The 22,546-nt window shown below is 30.0% G+C and overlaps 1 pseudogene; it reads right to left on the bottom strand.

Annotated features, from left to right (window-relative positions):
• The window catches only part of LOC143238418 (acetylcholine receptor subunit alpha-like 1), a 41,262-nt pseudogene that overhangs the window by 11,483 nt on the left and 7,233 nt on the right, over nucleotides 1–22,546 (bottom strand).

The raw sequence follows: 22,546 nt of genomic DNA on the forward strand, positions 1-22,546 counted from the left end.
AAACTGTATTATTCACACACTTCGTGGACTAACACTATTGTTGTGATATAAAACTGTATTATTGACACACATCTTGAACTAACACTTTGTTGTGATATAAATCTGTATTATTCACACACATCGTGTACTAACACTATTGTTGTGATATAAAACTGTATTATTCACACACATCGTGTACTAACACTACTGTTGTGATATAAAACTGTATTATTCACACACATCGTGTACTAACACTATTGTTGTGATATAAAACTGTTTATTCACACATCGTGTACTAACACTATTGTTGTGATATAAAACTGTATTATTCACAAACATCGTGGACTAACACTATTGTTGTGATATAAAACTGTATTATTGACACACATCTTGAACTAACCTTATTGTGATATAAATCTGTATTATTCACACACATCGTGTACTAACACTATTGTTGTGATATAAAACTGTATTATTCACACACATCGTGGACTAACACTATTGTTGTGATATAAAACTGTATTATTCACACACATCGTGTACCAACACTATTGTTGTGATATAAAATTGTATTATTAAAACACATCGTGTACTAACACTATTGTTGTGATATAAAACTGTATTATTCACACACTTCGTGTACTAACACTACTGTTGTGATATAAAACTGTATTATTCACACACATCATGTACTAACACTATTGTTGTGATATAAAACTGTATTCTTCACACACATCGTGTACTAACACTATTGTTGTGATATAAAACTGTATTATTCACAAACATCGTGGACTAACACTATTGTTGTGATATAAAACTGTATTATTCACACACATCTTGAACTAACCTTATTGTGATATAAATCTGTATTATTCACACACATCGTGTACTAACACTATTGTTGTGATATAAAACTGTATTATTCACACACATCGTGTACTAACACTATTGTTGTGATATAAAACTGTATTATTCACACACATCGTGTACTAACACTATTGTTGTGATATAAAACTGTATTATTCACAAACATCGTGGACTAACACTATTGTTGTGATATAAAACTGTATTATTGACACACATCTTGAACTAACCTTATTGTGATATAAATCTGTATTATTCACACACATCGTGGACTAATACTATTGTTGTGATATAAAACTGTATTATTCACACACATCGTGTACTAACACTATTGTTGTGATATAATACTGTATTATTCACATACATCGTGTACTAACACTATTGTTGTGATATGAAACTATATTATTCATAAACATCGTGGACTAACACTATTGTTGTGATATAAAACTGTATTATTGACACACATCTTGAACTAACCTTATTGTGATATAAATCTGTATTATTCACACACATCGTGGACTAATACCATTGTTGTGATATAAAACTGTATCAATCACACACATCGTGTACTAACACTATTGTTGTGATATAAAACTGTATTATTCACACACATCGTGTACCAACACTATTGTTGTGATATAAAATTGTATTATTCACACACATCGTGTACTAACACTATTGTTGTGATATAAAACTGTATTATTCACACACTTCGTGTACTAACACTACTGTTGTGATATAAAACTGTATTATTCACACACATCATGTACTAACACTATTGTTGTGATATAAAACTGTTTCTTCACACACATCGTGTACTAACACTATTGTTGTGATATAAAACTGTATTATTCACAAACATCGTGGACTAACACTATTGTTGTGATATAAAACTGTATTATTGACACACATCTTGAACTAACCTTATTGTGATATAAATCTGTATTATTCACACACATCGTGTACTAACACTATTGTTGTGATATAAAACTGTATTATTCACACACATCGTGGACTAACACTATTGTTGTGATATAAAACTGTATTATTCACACACATCGTGTACTAACACTATTGTTGTGATATAATACTGTATTATTCACATACATCGTGTACTAACACTATTGTTGTGATATGAAACTATATTATTCACAAACATCGTGGACTAACACTATTGTTGTGATATAAAACTGTATTATTGACACACATCTTGAACTAACCTTATTGTGATATAAATCTGTATTATTCACACACATCGTGGACTAATACTATTGTTGTGATATAAAACTGTATCAATCACACACATCGTGTACTAACACTATTGTTGTGATATAAAACTGTATTATTCACACACATCGTGTACTAACACTATTGTTGTGATATAAAACTGTATTATTCACACACATCGTGTACTAACACTATTGTTGTGATATAAAACTGTATTATTCACACACTTCGTGTACTAACACTACTGTTGTGATATAAAACTGTATTATTCACACACATCATGTACTAACACTATTGTTGTGATATAAAACTGTTTCTTCACACACATCGTGTACTAACACTATTGTTGTGATATAAAACTGTATTATTCACAAACATCGTGGACTAACACTATTGTTGTGATATAAAACTGTATTATTGACACACATCTTGAACTAACCTTATTGTGATATAAATCTGTATTATTCACACACATCGTGTACTAACACTATTGTTGTGATATAAAACTGTATTATTCACACACATCGTGGACTAACACTATTGTTGTGATATAAAACTGTATTATTCACACACATCATGTACTAACACTATTGTTGTGATATAAAACTGTTTCTTCACACACATCGTGTACTAACACTATTGTTGTGATATAAAACTGTATTATTCACAAACATCGTGGACTAACACTATTGTTGTGATATAAAACTGTATTATTGACACACATCTTGAACTAACCTTATTGTGTTATAAATCTGTATTATTCACACACATCGTGTACTAACACTATTGTTGTGATATAAAACTGTATTATTCACACACATCGTGTACTAACACTATTGTTGTGATATAAAACTGTATTATTCACATACATCGTGTACTAACACTATTGTTGTGATATGAAACTATATTATTCATAAACATCGTGGACTAACACTATTGTTGTGATATAAAACTGTATTATTGACACACATCTTGAACTAACCTTATTGTGATATAAATCTGTATTATTCACACACATCGTGTACTAACACTATTGTTGTGATATAAAACTGTATTATTCACACACATCGTGTACTAACACTATTGTTGTGATATAAAACTGTATTATTCACATACATCGTGTACTAACACTATTGTTGTGATATGAAACTATATTATTCATAAACATCGTGGACTAACACTATTGTTGTGATATAAAACTGTATTATTGACACACATCTTGAACTAACCTTATTGTGATATAAATCTGTATTATTCACACACATCGTGGACTAATACTATTGTTGTGATATAAAACTGTATCAATCACACACATCGTGTACTAACACTATTGTTGTGATATAAAACTGTATTATTCACACACATCGTGAACTAACACTATTGTTGTGATATAAAACTGTATTATTCACACACATCGTGTACTAACACTATTGTTGTGATATAAAACTGTATTATTCACACACATCGTGAACTAACACTATTGTTGTGATATAAAACTGTATTATTCACACACATCGTGATAACACTATTGTTGTGATAACTAAACTGTATTATTCACACACATCGTGTATAAACTCTATTGTTGTGATATAAAACTGTATTATTCACAAACATCGTGGACTAACACTATTGTTGTGATATAAAACTGTATTATTCACACACATCGTGTACTAACACTATTGTTGTGATATAAAACTGTATTATTCACACACTTCGTGTAGTAACACTACTGTTGTGATATAAAACTGTATTATTCACACACATCATGTACTAACACTATTGTTGTGATATAAAACTGTTTCTTCACACACATCGTGTACTAACACTATTGTTGTGATATAAAACTGTATTATTCACAAACATCGTGGACTAACACTATTGTTGTGATATAAAACTGTATTATTGACACACATCTTGAACTAACCTTATTGTGATATAAATCTGTATTATTCACACACATCGTATACTAACACTATTGTTGTGATATAAAACTGTATTATTCACACACATCGTGTACTAACACTATTGTTGTGATATAAAACTGTATTATTCACACACATCGTGTACTAACACTATTGTTGTGATATAATACTGTATTATTCACATACATCGTGTACTAACACTATTGTTGTGATATGAAACTATATTATTCATAAACATCGTGGACTAACACTATTGTTGTGATATAAAACTGTATTATTGACACACATCTTGAACTAACCTTATTGTGATATAAATCTGTATTATTCACACACATCGTGGACTAATACCATTGTTGTGATATAAAACTGTATCAATCACACACATCGTGCACTAACACTATTGTTGTGATATAAAACTGTATTATTCACACACATCGTGTACCAACACTATTGTTGTGATATAAAACTGTATTATTCACACACATCGTGTACTAACACTATTGTTGTGATATAAAACTGTATTATTCACACACTTCGTGTACTAACACTACTGTTGTGATATAAAACTGTATTATTCACACACATCATGTACTAACACTATTGTTGTGATATAAAACTGTTTCTTCACACTAATCGTGCACTAACACTATTGTTGTGATATAAAACTGTATTATTCACAAACATCGTGGACTAACACTATTGTTGTGATATAAAACTGTATTACTCACACACATCGTGTACTAACACTATTGTTGTGATATAAAACTGTATTATTCACACACATCGTGTACTAACACTATTGTTGTGATATAAAACTGTATTATTCACACACATCGTGTACTAACACTATTGTTGTGATATAAAACTGTATTATTCACATACATCGTGTACTAACACTATTGTTGTGATATGAAACTATATTATTCATAAACATCGTGGACTAACACTATTGTTGTGATATAAAACTGTATTATTGACACACATCTTGAACTAACCTTATTGTGATATAAATCTGTATTATTCACACACATCGTGGACTAATACTATTGTTGTGATATAAAACTGTATCAATCACACACATCGTGTACTAACACTATTGTTGTGATATAATACTGTATTATTCACACACATCGTACTAACACTATTGTTGTGATATAAAACTGTATTATTCACACACATCGTGAACTAACACTATTGTTGTGATATAAAACTGTATTATTCAGACACATCGTGAAGTAACACTATTGTTGTGATACTAAACTGTATTATTCACACACATCGTGTATAAACTCTATTGTTGTGATATAAAACTGTATTATTCACAAACATCGTGGACTAACACTATTGTTGTGATATAAAACTGTATTATTCACACATCGTGTACTAACACTATTGTTGTGATATAAAACTGTATTATTCACACACATCGTGTACTAACACTATTGTTGTGATATAAAACTGTATTATTCACACACTTCGTGTACTAACACTACTGTTGTGATATAAAACTGTATTATTCACACACATCATGTACTAACACTATTGTTGTGATATAAAACTGTTTCTTCACACACATCGTGTACTAACACTATTGTTGTGATATAAAACTGTATTATTCACAAACATCGTGGACTAACACTATTGTTGTGATATAAAACTGTATTATTGACACACATCTTGAACTAACCTTATTGTGATATAAATCTGTATTATTCACACACATCGTGTACTAACACTATTGTTGTGATATAAAACTGTATTATTCACACACATCGTGGACTAACACTATTGTTGTGATATAAAACTGTATTATTCACACACATCGTGTACTAACACTATTGTTGTGATATAATACTGTATCATTCACATACATCGTGTTCTAACACTATTGTTGTGATATGAAACTATATTATTCATAAACATCGTGGACTAACACTATTGTTGTGATATAAAACTGTATTATTGACACACATCTTGAACTAACCTTATTGTGATATAAATCTGTATTATTCACACACATCGTGGACTAATACCATTGTTGTGATATAAAACTGTATCAATCACACACATCGTGTACTAACACTATTGTTGTGATATAAAACTGTATTATTCACACACATCGTGTACCAACACTATTGTTGTGATATAAAATTGTATTATTCACACACATCGTGTACTAACACTATTGTTGTGATATAAAACTGTATTATTCACACACTTCGTGTACTAACACTACTGTTGTGATATAAAACTGTATTATTCACACACATCATGTACTAACACTATTGTTGTGATATAAAACTGTTTCTTCACACACATCGTGTACTAACACTATTGTTGTGATATAAAACTGTATTATTCACAAACATCGTGGACTAACACTATTGTTGTGATATAAAACTGTATTATTGACACACATCTTGAACTAACCTTATTGTGATATAAATCTGTATTATTCACACACATCGTGAACTAACACTATTGTTGTGATATAAAACTGTATTATTCAGACACATCGTGAAGTAACACTATTGTTGTGATATAAACTGTATTATTCACACACATCGTGTATAAACACTATTGTTGTGATATAAAACTGTATTATTCACAAACATCGTGGACTAACACTATTGTTGTGATATAAAACTGTATTATTCACACACATCGTGTACTAACACTATTGTTGTGATATAAAACTGTATTATTCACACACATCGTGTACTAACACTATTGTTGTGATATAAAACTGTATTATTCACACACATCGTGTACTAACACTATTGTTGTGATATAAAACTGTATTATTCACACACATCATGTAACACTATTGTTGTGATATAAAACTGTTTCTTCACACACATCGTGTACTAACACTATTGTTGTGATATAAAACTGTATTATTCACAAACATCGTGGACTAACACTATTGTTGTGATATAAAACTGTATTATTCACACACATCGTGAAGTAACACTATTGTTGTGATACTAAACTGTATTATTCACACACATCGTGTACTAACACTATTGTTGTGATATAATACTGTATTATTCACATACATCGTGTACTAACACTATTGTTGTGATATGAAACTATATTATTCATAAACATCGTGGACTAACACTATTGTTGTGATATAAAACTGTATTATTGACACACATCTTGAACTAACCTTATTGTGATATAAATCTGTATTATTCACACACATCGTGGACTAATACCATTGTTGTGATATAAAACTGTATCAATCACACACATCGTGTACTAACACTATTGTTGTGATATAAAACTGTATTATTCACACACATCGTGTACCAACACTATTGTTGTGATATAAAATTGTATTATTCACACACATCGTGTACTAACACTATTGTTGTGATATAAAACTGTATTATTCACACACTTCGTGTACTAACACTACTGTTGTGATATAAAACTGTATTATTCACACACATCATGTACTAACACTATTGTTGTGATATAAAACTGTTTCTTCACACACATCGTGTACTAACACTATTGTTGTGATATAAAACTGTATTATTCACAAACATCGTGGACTAACACTATTGTTGTGATATAAAACTGTATTATTGACACACATCTTGAACTAACCTTATTGTGATATAAATCTGTATTATTCACACACATCGTGTACTAACACTATTGTTGTGATATAAAACTGTATTATTCACACACATCGTGTACTAACACTATTGTTGTGATATAAAACTGTATTATTCACATACATCGTGTACTAACACTATTGTTGTGATATGAAACTATATTATTCATAAACATCGTGGACTAACACTATTGTTGTGATATAAAACTGTATTATTGACACACATCTTGAACTAACCTTATTGTGATATAAATCTGTATTATTCACACACATCGTGGACTAATACTATTGTTGTGATATAAAACTGTATCAATCACACACATCGTGTACTAACACTATTGTTGTGATATAAAACTGTATTATTCACACACATCGTGTACTAACACTATTGTTGTGATATAATACTGTATTATTCACACACATCGTGTACTAACACTATTGTTGTGATATAAAAGTGTATTATTCACACACATCGTGTACTAACACTATTGTTGTGATATAAAACTGTATTATTCACACACATCGTGAACTAACACTATTGTTGTGATATAAAACTGTATCAATCACACACATCGTGTACTAACACTATTGTTGTGATATAAAACTGTATTATTCACACACATCGTGTACTAACACTATTGTTGTGATATAAAACTGTATTATTCACACACATCGTGGACTAATACTATTGTTGTGATATAAAACTGTATTAATCACACACATCGTGTACTAACACTATTGTTGTGATATAAAACTGTATTATTCACACACATCATGTACTAACACTATTGTTGTGATATAAAACTGTTTCTTCACACTAATCGTGCACTAACACTATTGTTGTGATATAAAACTGTATTATTCACAAACATCGTGGACTAACACTATTGTTGTGATATAAAACTGTATTATTCACACACATCGTGTACTAACACTATTGTTGTGATATAAAACTGTATTATTCACACACATCGTGTACTAACACTATTGTTGTGATATAAAACTGTATTATTCACACACATCGTGTACTAACACTATTGTTGTGATATGAAACTATATTATTCATAAACATCGTGGACTAACACTATTGTTGTGATATAAAACTGTATTATTGACACACATCTTGAACTAACCTTATTGTGATATAAATCTGTATTATTCACACACATCGTGGACTAATACTATTGTTGTGATATAAAACTGTATCAATCACACACATCGTGTACTAACACTATTGTTGTGATATAATACTGTATTATTCACACACATCGTGTACTAACACTATTGTTGTGATATAAAAGTGTATTATTCACACACATCGTGAACTAACACTATTGTTGTGATATAAAACTGTATTATTCCCACACATCATGTACTAACACTATTGTTGTGATACTAAACTGTATTATTCACACACATCGTGTATAAACTCTATTGTTGTGATATAAAACTGTATTATTCACAAACATCGTGGACTAACACTATTGTTGTGATATAAAACTGTATTATTCACACATATCGTGTACTAACACTATTGTTGTGATATAAAACTGTATTATTCACACACATCGTGTACTAACACTATTGTTGTGATATAAAACTGTATTATTCACACACTTCGTGTACTAACACTACTGTTGTGATATAAAACTGTATTATTCACACACATCATGTACTAACACTATTGTTGTGATATAAAACTGTTTCTTCACACACATCGTGTACTAACACTATTGTTGTGATATAAAACTGTATTATTCACAAACATCGTGGACTAACACTATTGTTGTGATATAAAACTGTATTATTGACACACATCTTGAACTAACCTTATTGTGATATAAATCTGTATTATTCACACACATCGTGTACTAACACTATTGTTGTGATATAAAACTGTATTATTCACACACATCGTGACTAACACTATTGTTGTGATATAAAACTGTATTATTCACACACATCGTGTACTAACACTATTGTTGTGATATAATACTGTATTATTCACATACATCGTGTACTAACACTATTGTTGTGATATGAAACTATATTATTCATAAACATCGTGGACTAACACTATTGTTGTGATATAAAACTGTATTATTGACACACATCTTGAACTAACCTTATTGTGATATAAATCTGTATTATTCACACACATCGTGGACTAATACCATTGTTGTGATATAAAACTGTATCAATCACACACATCGTGTACTAACACTATTGTTGTGATATAAAACTGTATTATTCACACACATCGTGTACCAACACTATTGTTGTGATATAAAATTGTATTATTCACACACATCGTGTACTAACACTATTGTTGTGATATAAAACTGTATTATTCACACACTTCGTGTACTAACACTACTGTTGTGATATAAAACTGTATTATTCACACACATCATGTACTAACACTATTGTTGTGATATAAAACTGTTTCTTCACACACATCGTGTACTAACACTATTGTTGTGATATAAAACTGTATTATTCACAAACATCGTGGACTAACACTATTGTTGTGATATAAAACTGTATTATTGACACACATCTTGAACTAACCTTATTGTGATATAAATCTGTATTATTCACACACATCGTGAACTAACACTATTGTTGTGATATAAAACTGTATTATTCAGACACATCGTGAAGTAACAATATTGTTGTGATACTAAACTGTATTATTCACACACATCGTGTATAAACTCTATTGTTGTGATATAAAACTGTATTATTCACAAACATCGTGGACTAACACTATTGTTGTGATATAAAACTGTATTATTCACACACATCGTGTACTAACACTATTGTTGTGATATAAAACTGTATTATTCACACACATCGTGTACTAACACTATTGTTGTGATATAAAACTGTATTATTCACACACATCGTGTACTAACACTATTGTTGTGATATAAAACTGTATTATTCACACACATCATATACTAACACTATTGTTGTGATATAAAACTGTTTCTTCACACACATCGTGTACTAACACTATTGTTGTGATATAAAACTGTATTATTCACAAACATCGTGGACAAACACTATTGTTGTGATATAAAACTGTATTATTCAGACACATCGTGAAGTAACACTATTGTTGTGATACTAAACTGTATTATTCACACACATCGTGTATAAACTCTATTGTTGTGATATAAAACTGTATTATTCACACACATCGTGTACTAACACTATTGTTGTGATATAAAACTGTATTATTCACACACATCGTGTACTAACACTATTGTTGTGATATAAAACTGTATTATTCACACACATCGTGTACTAACACTATTGTTGTGATATAATACTGTATTATTCACATACATCGTGTACTAACACTATTGTTGTGATATGAAACTATATTATTCATAAATATCGTGGACTAACACTATTGTTGTGATATAAAACTGTATTATTGACACACATCTTGAACTAACCTTATTGTGATATAAATCTGTATTATTCACACACATCGTGGACTAATACCATTGTTGTGATATAAAACTGTATCAATCACACACATCGTGTACTAACACTATTGTTGTGATATAAAACTGTATTATTCACACACATCGTGTACCAACACTATTGTTGTGATATAAAATTGTATTATTCACACACATCGTGTACTAACACTATTGTTGTGATATAAAACTGTATTATTCACACACTTCGTGTACTAACACTACTGTTGTGATATAAAACTGTATTATTCACACACATCATGTACTAACACTATTGTTGTGATATAAAACTGTTTCTTCACACACATCGTGTACTAACACTATTGTTGTGATATAAAACTGTATTATTCACAAACATCGTGGACTAACACTATTGTTGTGATATAAAACTGTATTATTGACACACATCTTGAACTAACCTTATTGTGATATAAATCTGTATTATTCACACACATCGTGTACTAACACTATTGTTGTGATATAAAACTGTATTATTCACACACATCGTGTACTAACACTATTGTTGTGATATAAAACTGTATTATTCACATACATCGTGTACTAACACTATTGTTGTGATATGAAACTATATTATTCATAAACATCGTGGACTAACACTATTGTTGTGATATAAAACTGTATTATTGACACACATCTTGAACTAACCTTATTGTGATATAAATCTGTATTATTCACACACATCGTGGACTAATACTATTGTTGTGATATAAAACTGTATCAATCACACACATCGTGTACTAACACTATTGTTGTGATATAAAACTGTATTATTCACACACATCGTGTACTAACACTATTGTTGTGATATAAAACTGTATTATTCACACACATCGTGTACTAACACTATTGTTGTGATATAAAAGTGTATTATTCACACACATCGTGAACTAACACTATTGTTGTGATATAAAACTGTATTATTCAGACACATCGTGAAGTAACACTATTGTTGTGATACTAAACTGTATTATTCACACACATCGTGTATAAACTCTATTGTTGTGATATAAAACTGTATTATTCACAAACATCGTGAACTAACACTATTGTTGTGATATAAAACTGTATTATTCACACACATCGTGTACTAACACTATTGTTGTGATATAAAACTGTATTATTCACACACATCGTGTACTAACACTATTGTTGTGATATAAAACTGTATTATTCACACACTTCGTGTACTAACACTACTGTTGTGATATAAAACTGTATTATTCACACACATCATATACTAACACTATTGTTGTGATATAAAACTGTTTCTTCACACACATCGTGTACTAACACTATTGTTGTGATATAAAACTGTATTATTCACAAACATCGTGGAGTAACACTATTGTTGTGATATAAAACTGTATTATTGGCACACATCTTGAACTAACCTTATTGTGATATAAATCTGTATTATTCACACACATCGTGTACTAACACTATTGTTGTGATATAAAACTGTATTATTCACACACATCGTGTACTAACACTATTGTTGTGATATAATACTGTATTATTCACATACATCGTGTACTAACACTATTGTTGTGATATGAAACTATATTATTCATAAACATCGTGGACTAACACTATTGTTGTGATATAAAACTGTATTATTGACACACATCTTGAACTAACCTTATTGTGATATAAAACTGTATTATTCACACACATCGTGGACTAATACCATTGTTGTGATATAAAACTGTATCAATCACACACATCGTGTACTAACACTATTGTTGTGATATAAAACTGTATTATTCACACACATCGTGTACCAACACTATTGTTGTGATATAAAATTGTATTATTCACACACATCGTGTACTAACACTATTGTTGTGATATAAAACTGTATTATTCACACACTTCGTGTACTAACACTACTGTTGTGATATAAAACTGTATTATTCACACACATCATGTACTAACACTATTGTTGTGATATAAAACTGTTTCTTCACACACATCGTGTACTAACACTATTGTTGTGATATAAAACTGTATTATTCACAAACATCGTGGACTAACACTATTGTTGTGATATAAAACTGTATTATTGACACACATCTTGAACTAACCTTATTGTGATATAAATCTGTATTATTCACACACATCGTGTACTAACACTATTGTTGTGATATAAAACTGTATTATTCACACACATCGTGTACTAACACTATTGTTGTGATGTAAAACTGTATTATTCACATACATCGTGTACTAACACTATTGTTGTGATATGAAACTATATTATTCATAAACATCGTGGACTAACACTATTGTTGTGATATAAAACTGTATTATTGACACACATCTTGAACTAACCTTATTGTGATATAAATCTGTATTATTCACACACATCGTGGACTAATACTATTGTTGTGATATAAAACTGTATCAATCACACACATCGTGTACTAACACTATTGTTGTGATATAAAACTGTATTATTCACACACATCGTGTACTAACACTATTGTTGTGATATAATACTGTATTATTCACACACATCGTGTACTAACACTATTGTTGTGATATAAAAGTGTATTATTCACACACATCGTGAACTAACACTATTGTTGTGATATAAAACTGTATTATTCAGACACATCGTGAAGTAACACTATTGTTGTGATACTAAACTGTATTATTCACACACATCGTGTATAAACTCTATTGTTGTGATATAAAACTGTATTATTCACAAACATCGTGAACTAACACTATTGTTGTGATATAAAACTGTATTATTCACACACATCGTGTACTAACACTATTGTTGTGATATAAAACTGTATTATTCACACACATCGTGTACTAACACTATTGTTGTGATATAAAACTGTATTATTCACACACTTCGTGTACTAACACTACTGTTGTGATATAAAACTGTATTATTCACACACATCATATACTAACACTATTGTTGTGATATAAAACTGTTTCTTCACACACATCGTGTACTAACACTATTGTTGTGATATAAAACTGTATTATTCACAAACATCGTGGACTAACACTATTGTTGTGATATAAAACTGTATTATTGACACACATCTTGAACTAACCTTATTGTGATATAAATCTGTATTATTCACACACATCGTGTACTAACACTATTGTTGTGATATAAAACTGTATTATTCACACACATCGTGTACTAACACTATTGTTGTGATATAATACTGTATTATTCACATACATCGTGTACTAACACTATTGTTGTGATATGAAACTATATTATTCATAAACATCGTGGACTAACACTATTGTTGTGATATAAAACTGTATTATTGACACACATCTTGAACTAACCTTATTGTGATATAAATCTGTATTATTCACACACATCGTGGACTAATACCATTGTTGTGATATAAAACTGTATCAATCACACACATCGTGTACTAACACTATTGTTGTGATATAAAACTGTATTATTCACACACATCGTGTACCAACACTATTGTTGTGATATAAAATTGTATTATTCACACACATCGTGTACTAACACTATTGTTGTGATATAAAACTGTATTATTCACACACTTCGTGTACTAACACTACTGTTGTGATATAAAACTGTATTATTCACACACATCATGTACTAACACTATTGTTGTGATATAAAACTGTTTCTTCACACACATCGTGTACTAACACTATTGTTGTGATATAAAACTGTATTATTCACAAACATCGTGGACTAACACTATTGTTGTGATATAAAACTGTATTATTGACACACATCTTGAACTAACCTTATTGTGATATAAATCTGTATTATTCACACACATCGTGTACTAACACTATTGTTGTGATATAAAACTGTATTATTCACACACATCGTGTACTAACACTATTGTTGTGATATAATACTGTATTATTCACATACATCGTGTACTAACACTATTGTTGTGATATGAAACTATATTATTCATAAACATCGTGGACTAACACTATTGTTGTGATATAAAACCGTATTATTGACACACATCTTGAACTAACCTTATTGTGATATAAATCTGTATTATTCACACACATCGTGGACTAATACTATTGTTGTGAGATAAAACTGTATTAATCATACACATCGTGTACTAACACTATTGTTGTGATATAAAACTGTATTATTCACAAACATCGTGGACTAACACTATTGTTGTGATATAAAACTGTATTATTCACACACATCGTGTACTAACACTATTGTTGTGATATAATACTGTATTATTCACATACATCGTGTACTAACACTATTGTTGTGATATGAAACTATATTATTCATAAACATCGTGGACTAACACTATTGTTGTGATATAAAACTGTATTATTGACACACATCTTGAACTAACCTTATTGTGATATAAATCTGTATTATTCACACACATCGTGGACTAATACTATTGTTGTGATATAAAACTGTATTAATCACACACATCGTGTACTAACACTATTGTTGTGATATAAAACTGTATTATTCACACACATCGTGAACTAACACTATTGTTGTGATATAAAACTGTATTATTCACATACATCTTGAACTAACACTATGGTTGTGATATAAAACTGTTTTTTTTTTATATATTTTAACGCACGTGCCACTAAGTTTGTATCATCAACAAAACTCTTATTTTTAACTGATGTATAGAAAGTAACAAATCTAGAAATATATCTTTACCTGGTTTACCCATACATTTGTTGTCATAAACTGGTGTTTCAGGTTCTGTAGAAGAAAGAAAAAAGATTTTCTTTATATGTCAAAATGACAAACAGTCGAAACTATAAATTATTAAAACGACACGTGCGTAGAAAATCTATATTTACAGTTTGAAAGAGTAGAACGTTAAAATCACACGATAAGTTGTTGATACATTATTAAATGTTAAAACAGAGAATTATCTTTAAAAAATCTTCATATATTTTGATGTTCTGTGACATAAACTTCAGGTGTTAAAGATGGTGTCACAAAACATCTGATATAATAGTGATTTCAGTGTTGTAAACTTTTCAATATAAAACTATACAGGCCAGAATATTTTATCTTTATACGTTACCACTTTGTTATACACCTATTAGTAAGGTTAGGGTTTTACAAACGTGTAATGACACGTCATGTCTTACAAAGCTAGCGCAAAGATTATTTTCGTATTTGTTTGATGTTAAGCGCAAAGCAACACAGTGGGCTAAGTGCGAACTGCCCACCACGGGTATCAAAACCTGGTTTCTAGCGTTATAAATCCGCAAATATACCGCTGTGCCACGGTGGAGACCGTACAGTATATATATATATTCTAATTTATTAGACTGTGGACTGACACTAGATTTTACAAAGACTTAATCCAAATACTTAGTTCTGTATTAGGTTGTTTGTTTTGTGCAAAGCCAAAACGGGATCTCTGATCTGTCCACTGTAGGGAAGTGAACTCCAAAATATAACGTCGTTAAGTTCGTGAAATTTCCGTTGTATTACTAGGACATCTATTTATTTTATTAGTTTTGGAGTGTCACATGTGTTAATATATTCTAAGAGATGGCACCATCTAGTACAGTGTGGACAGGTTCTCTGATATCTATATATTTAAAAGGAGATAAATACCGAGTTTGGGAAACTAACCATGAAACATTAAAACAAACTCAAATGAGGATTTGAAAGACGAACACGAAGTTATGAAAATCAAACAATGTTTGAAAGAGAAACGTGTGTCCCTTTAAATGATCTTTTTACTCTCTTTGAACATGATGAGTTTATATCTAGTGACCACCGATCTTAAATCTTTTTTATCATTAAGGTGTTTAAATTTATTGAATTAATTGAAATAGTAACAAAAACTGACGGAAACTGCTGCTAATAAATTTTACCCTAATTTTATATTAAAATTTAACTCAGGGTTTCAGATTGGACAATATATATATTCAATAATTTAAAAGATTCATACGAAATTTTGTTCAATATTTGAAACCTTCTTGTGTTCACTGTTTCGAACCTTCTTTTGTTCACTGTTTGGAACCTTCTTTTGTTCACTATTTAAAACCTTCTTTTGTTCACTGTTTAAAACCTTCTTTTGTTCACTATTTAACACCTTCTTTTGTTCACTATTTAAAACCTTCTTGTGTTCACTGTTTGGAACCTTCTTGTGTTCACTATTTGAAACCTTCTTTTGTTCACTATTTAACACCTTCTTTTGTTCACTATTTAAAACCTTCTTGTGTTCACTGTTTGGAACCTTCTTGTGTTCACTATTTAAAACCTTCTTTTGTTCACTGTTTGGAACCTTCTTTTGTTCACTATTTAAAACCTTCTTGTGTTCACTATTTAAAACCTTCTTTTGTTCACTGTTTGGAACCTTCTTTTGTTCACTGTTTAAAACCTTCTTGTGTTCACTGTTTAAAACCTTCTTTTGTTCACTGTTTGGAACCTTCTTTTGTTCACTATTTAAAACCTTCTTTTGTTCACTGTTTAAAACCTTCATTTGTTCACTGTTTGAAACCTTCTTTTGTTCACTGTTTAAAACCTTCTTTTGTTCAATGTTTGAAACCTTCTTTTGTTCACTGTTTGAAACCTTCTTTTGTTCACTGTTTAAAACCTTCTTTTGTTCACTGTTTGAAACCTTCTTTTGTTCACTGTTTAAAACCTTCTTGTGTTCACTGTTTCGAACCTTCTTTTGTTCACTGTTTGGAACCTTCTTTTGTTCACTATTTAAAACCTTCTTTTGTTCACTATTTAAAACCTTCTTTTGTTCACTGTTTAAAACCTTCTTGTGTTCACTGTTTGAAACCTTCTTGTGTTCACTATTTGAAACCTTCTTTTGTTCACTGTTTAAAACCTTCTTTTGTTCACTGTTTGGAACCTTCTTTTGTTCACTATTTAAAACCTTCTTTTGTTCACTGTTTGGAACCTTCTTTTGTTCACTGTTTAAAACCTTCTTGTGTTCACTGTTTGAAACCTTCTTGTGTTCACTATTTGAAACCTTCTTTTGTTCACTGTTTAAAACCTTCTTTTGTTCACTGTTTGGAACCTTCTTTTGTTCACTATTTAAAACCTTCTTTTGTTCACTGTTTGGAACCTTCTTTTGTTCACTATTTAAAACCTTCTTGTGTTCACTGTTTGGAACCTTCTTGTGTTCACTATTTAAAACCTTCTTTTGTTCACTGTTTGGAACCTTCTTTTGTTCACTATTTAAAACCTTCTTGTGTTCACTATTTAAAACCTTCTTTTGTTCACTGTTTGGAACCTTCTTTTGTTCACTGTTTAAAACCTTCTTGTGTTCACTGTTTAAAACCTTCTTTTGTTCACTGTTTGGAACCTTCTTTTGTTCACTATTTAAAACCTTCTTTTGTTCACTGTTTAAAACCTTCATTTGTTCACTGTTTGAAACCTTCTTTTGTTCACTGTTTAAAACCTTCTTTTGTTCAATGTTTGAAACCTTCTTTTGTTCACTGTTTGAAACCTTCTTTTGTTCACTGTTTAAAACCTTCTTTTGTTCACTGTTTGAAACCTTCTTTTGTTCACTGTTTAAAACCTTCTTGTGTTCACTGTTTCGAACCTTCTTTTGTTCACTGTTTGGAACCTTCTTTTGTTCACTATTTAAAACCTTCTTTTGTTCACTATTTAAAACCTTCTTTTGTTCACTGTTTAAAACCTTCTTGTGTTCACTGTTTGAAACCTTCTTTTGTTCACTATTTAAAACCTTCTTTTGTTCACTATTTAAAACCTTCTTGTGTTCACTGTTTGAAACCTTCTTGTGTTCACTGTTTGAAACCTTCTTGTGTTCACTGTTTGAAACCTTCTTGTGTTCATTATTTGAAACCTTCTTTTGTTCACTATTTAAAACCTTCTTGTGTTCACTGTTTGAAACCTTCTTGTGTTCACTGTTTGAAACCTTCTTGTGTTCACTATTTAAAACCTTCTTTTGTTCACTGTTTAAAACCTTCTTTTGTTCACTGTTTAAAACCTTCTTGTGTTCACTGTTTGAAACCTTCTTTTGTTCACTGTTTAAAACCTTCTTGTGTTCACTGTTTGAAACCTTCTTTTGTTCACTATTTAAAACCTTCTTTTGTTCACTATTTAAAACCTTCTTTTGTTCACTGTTTAAAACCTTCTTGTGTTCACTGTTTGAAACCTTCTTGTGTTCACTATTTAAAACCTTCTTTTGTTCACTATTTAAAACCTTCTTTTGTTCACTATTTAAAACCTTCTTTTGTTCAATGTTTGAAACCTTCTTTTGTTCACTATTTAAAACCTTCTTGTGTTCACTGTTTGAAACCTTCTTGTGTTCACTGTTTGGAACCTTCTTGTGTTCACTATTTAAAACCTTCTTTTGTTCACTGTTTGGAACCTTCTTTTGTTCACTATTTAAAACCTTCTTTTGTTCACTATTTAAAACCTTCTTGTGTTCACTGTTTGAAACCTTCTTGTGTTCACTGTTTGAAACCTTCTTGTGTTCACTATTTAAAACCTTCTTTTGTTCACTGTTTAAAACCTTCTTTTGTTCACTGTTTAAAACCTTCTTGTGTTCACTGTTTGAAACCTTCTTTTGTTCACTATTTAAAACCTTCTTTTGTTCACTATTTAAAACCTTCTTTTGTTCACTGTTTAAAACCTTCTTGTGTTCACTGTTTGAAACCTTCTTGTGTTCACTATTTAAAACCTTCTTTTGTTCACTATTTAAAACCTTCTTTTGTTCACTATTTAAAACCTTCTTTTGTTCAATGTTTGAAACCTTCTTTTGTTCACTATTTAAAACCTTCTTGTGTTCACTGTTTGAAACCTTCTTGTGTTCACTGTTTGGAACCTTCTTTTGTTCACTATTTAAAACCTTCTTTTGTTCACTGTTTGGAACCTTCTTTTGTTCACTATTTAAAACCTTCTTTTGTTCACTATTTAACACCTTCTTGTGTTCACTGTTTGGAACCTTCTTGTGTTCACTATTTGAAACCTTCTTTTGTTCACTATTTAACACCTTCTTTTGTTCACTATTTAAAACCTTCTTGTGTTCACTGTTTGGAACCTTCTTGTGTTCACTATTTAAAACCATCTTTTGTTCACTGTTTGAAACCTTCTTTTGTCCACTGTTTGAAACCTTCTTGTGTTCACTATTTGAAACCTTCTTTTGTTCACTATTTAAAACCATCTTTTGTTCACTGTTTGAAACCTTCTTTTGTCCACTGTTTGAAACCTTCTTTTGTTCACTGTTTGGAACCTTCTTTTGTTCATTATTTAAAACCTTCTTTTGTTCACTGTTTAGAACCTTCTTAAATTTTAAGATGAAAATTAGAGATTAACAAATTTGTACTGTATAATTAATTTGACTAAATTTCATTCTTTAACAATATCTGTAATAACTGTAAAAACTGTAACATCTGTAAAAACTGTAATATCTGTAATAACTGTAATATCTGTAATAACTGTAAAAACTGTGATATCTGTAATATCTGTAAAAACTGTAATATCTGTAAAAACTGTGATATCTGTAATAACTGTAATATCTGCAATAACTGTAAAAACTGTAATAACTGTAATGTCTGTAATAACTGTAAAAACTGTAATATCTGTAGTATATAAAACAAACGTCTGAGTAAAATATTAATAATTCACGCTAGAGTAAGATTCGTTTCTCTCCAGGTCTTGAAAAGTCTTCAGGGGTTTGTCGTTCACTGACATGATTAAAATAGAAAGTTATCAACAAACATGGTTAAAACAGAAAGTTATCAACAAACACATGGATAGTAAACTCTAAGTCTGAAATAAACACGTGGATAGTAAACTATTAGTCTATAATAAACACTTGGATAGTAAATTCTTAGCTGGAAACATGGATGTTATTGGTAAAATAGCATGAAACAAACACGTCACTAGTCAAATATCGGCTTCAAACAAATACGTGATAGCAAAATATAAGCTTTAAACAAACAATTAAATAGTAAAATATTAGTTTTTAACAAACAATTAAATAGTAAAATATTAGTTTTTAACAAACAATAAAAGTAAAATATTAAAAATATTGTCTTCATTTGTATGATAATTGGCCAAGTTATAAAAATTCAACATCACTGTAACGTTTGTGAAGAAACATAGGGAACAGAAATTGTCTTTCTTCCTGTGAACGAGGGTAGTTACATGGCGAGTTCACATTAGTTCACTGACAGATATGGTTCCATGAGAATAGTCACATGATTACTTCCATACAGACTTGGTTATGTGGTTACTTCACTAACAGATTTGGTTATATAGTTATATGGTTACTCCGCTAACAGACTTGGTTATATGGTTACTTCACTAACAGATTTGGTTGTATAGTTATATGGTTACTTCACTAACAGACTTGGTTATATGGTTACCTCACTAACAGACTTGGTTGTATAGTTATATGGTTATTTCACTAACAGACTTGGTTATATGGTTACTTCACCAACAGTCTTGGTTATATGGTTACTTCACTAACAGATTTGGTTGTATAGTTATATGGTTACTTCACTAACGGACTTGGTTATATGGTTACTTCACTAACAGACTTGGTTATATAATTATATGGTTACCTCACTAACAGACTTGGTTATATGGTTACTTCACTAACAGACTTGGTTATATGGTTACTTCACTAACAGACTTGGTTATATGGTTACTTCGCTAACAGACTTGGTTCCATGAAAACAGTACAAAGAAAGCTTCACGTTAAAAATTACCAGAAAGTGCATTATTAATCAGTTTGTTACCCTCACAGATAAGTCCGAAGTCTTAAACCCAGGCTTTTAAACCCGTAGCGGGCATAGAACAGATAGCCTATCGTATAACTTTGTACTTAACTACAAGAAACTCCTACATTTTGGTAATGTCAATGTTCAATCACGTAATTAAGGAATATTACAAAATCCAACCTGAAAAATAATTTGATGAAGGCGGACACATTACTTGTATTTATTGTAAGGTTAGATTCCACAACTGTAAACTATAGAACATTATAACTTATTATTTATTTCATTGTAAGGCAAAATTCTGCAACTGTAAAATATAGAACATATTAACTCATTATTTATTTTATTGTAAGGTTGATGAAGGCGTACAGATTACTTCTATTTAAAACGAAACTGTAGAACATAACAACTCATTATTTATTTTATTGTAAGGTAAGATTCTACAACTGCAAACTATAGAATAATATAACTTATTATTTATTTTGTTATAAGGTACGATTCTACAACTGCAAACTATAGAATAATATAACTTATTATCTATTTTATTTTAAGGTAATATTCTACGACTAAAAACTATAGAATAATATAACTTATTATTTATTTTATTTTTAGGCAAGATTCTAAAACTGTAAACTACAGATAACTTTAGATAGTAATTCACTTAGTTAATTATCAATGCTTAACAGCTATAAATAAATATTTCC

The sequence above is a fragment of the Tachypleus tridentatus genome, chromosome 2 (genome assembly GCF_004210375.1).
Source record: "Tachypleus tridentatus isolate NWPU-2018 chromosome 2, ASM421037v1, whole genome shotgun sequence".
NCBI lineage: Eukaryota > Metazoa > Arthropoda > Merostomata > Xiphosura > Limulidae > Tachypleus > Tachypleus tridentatus.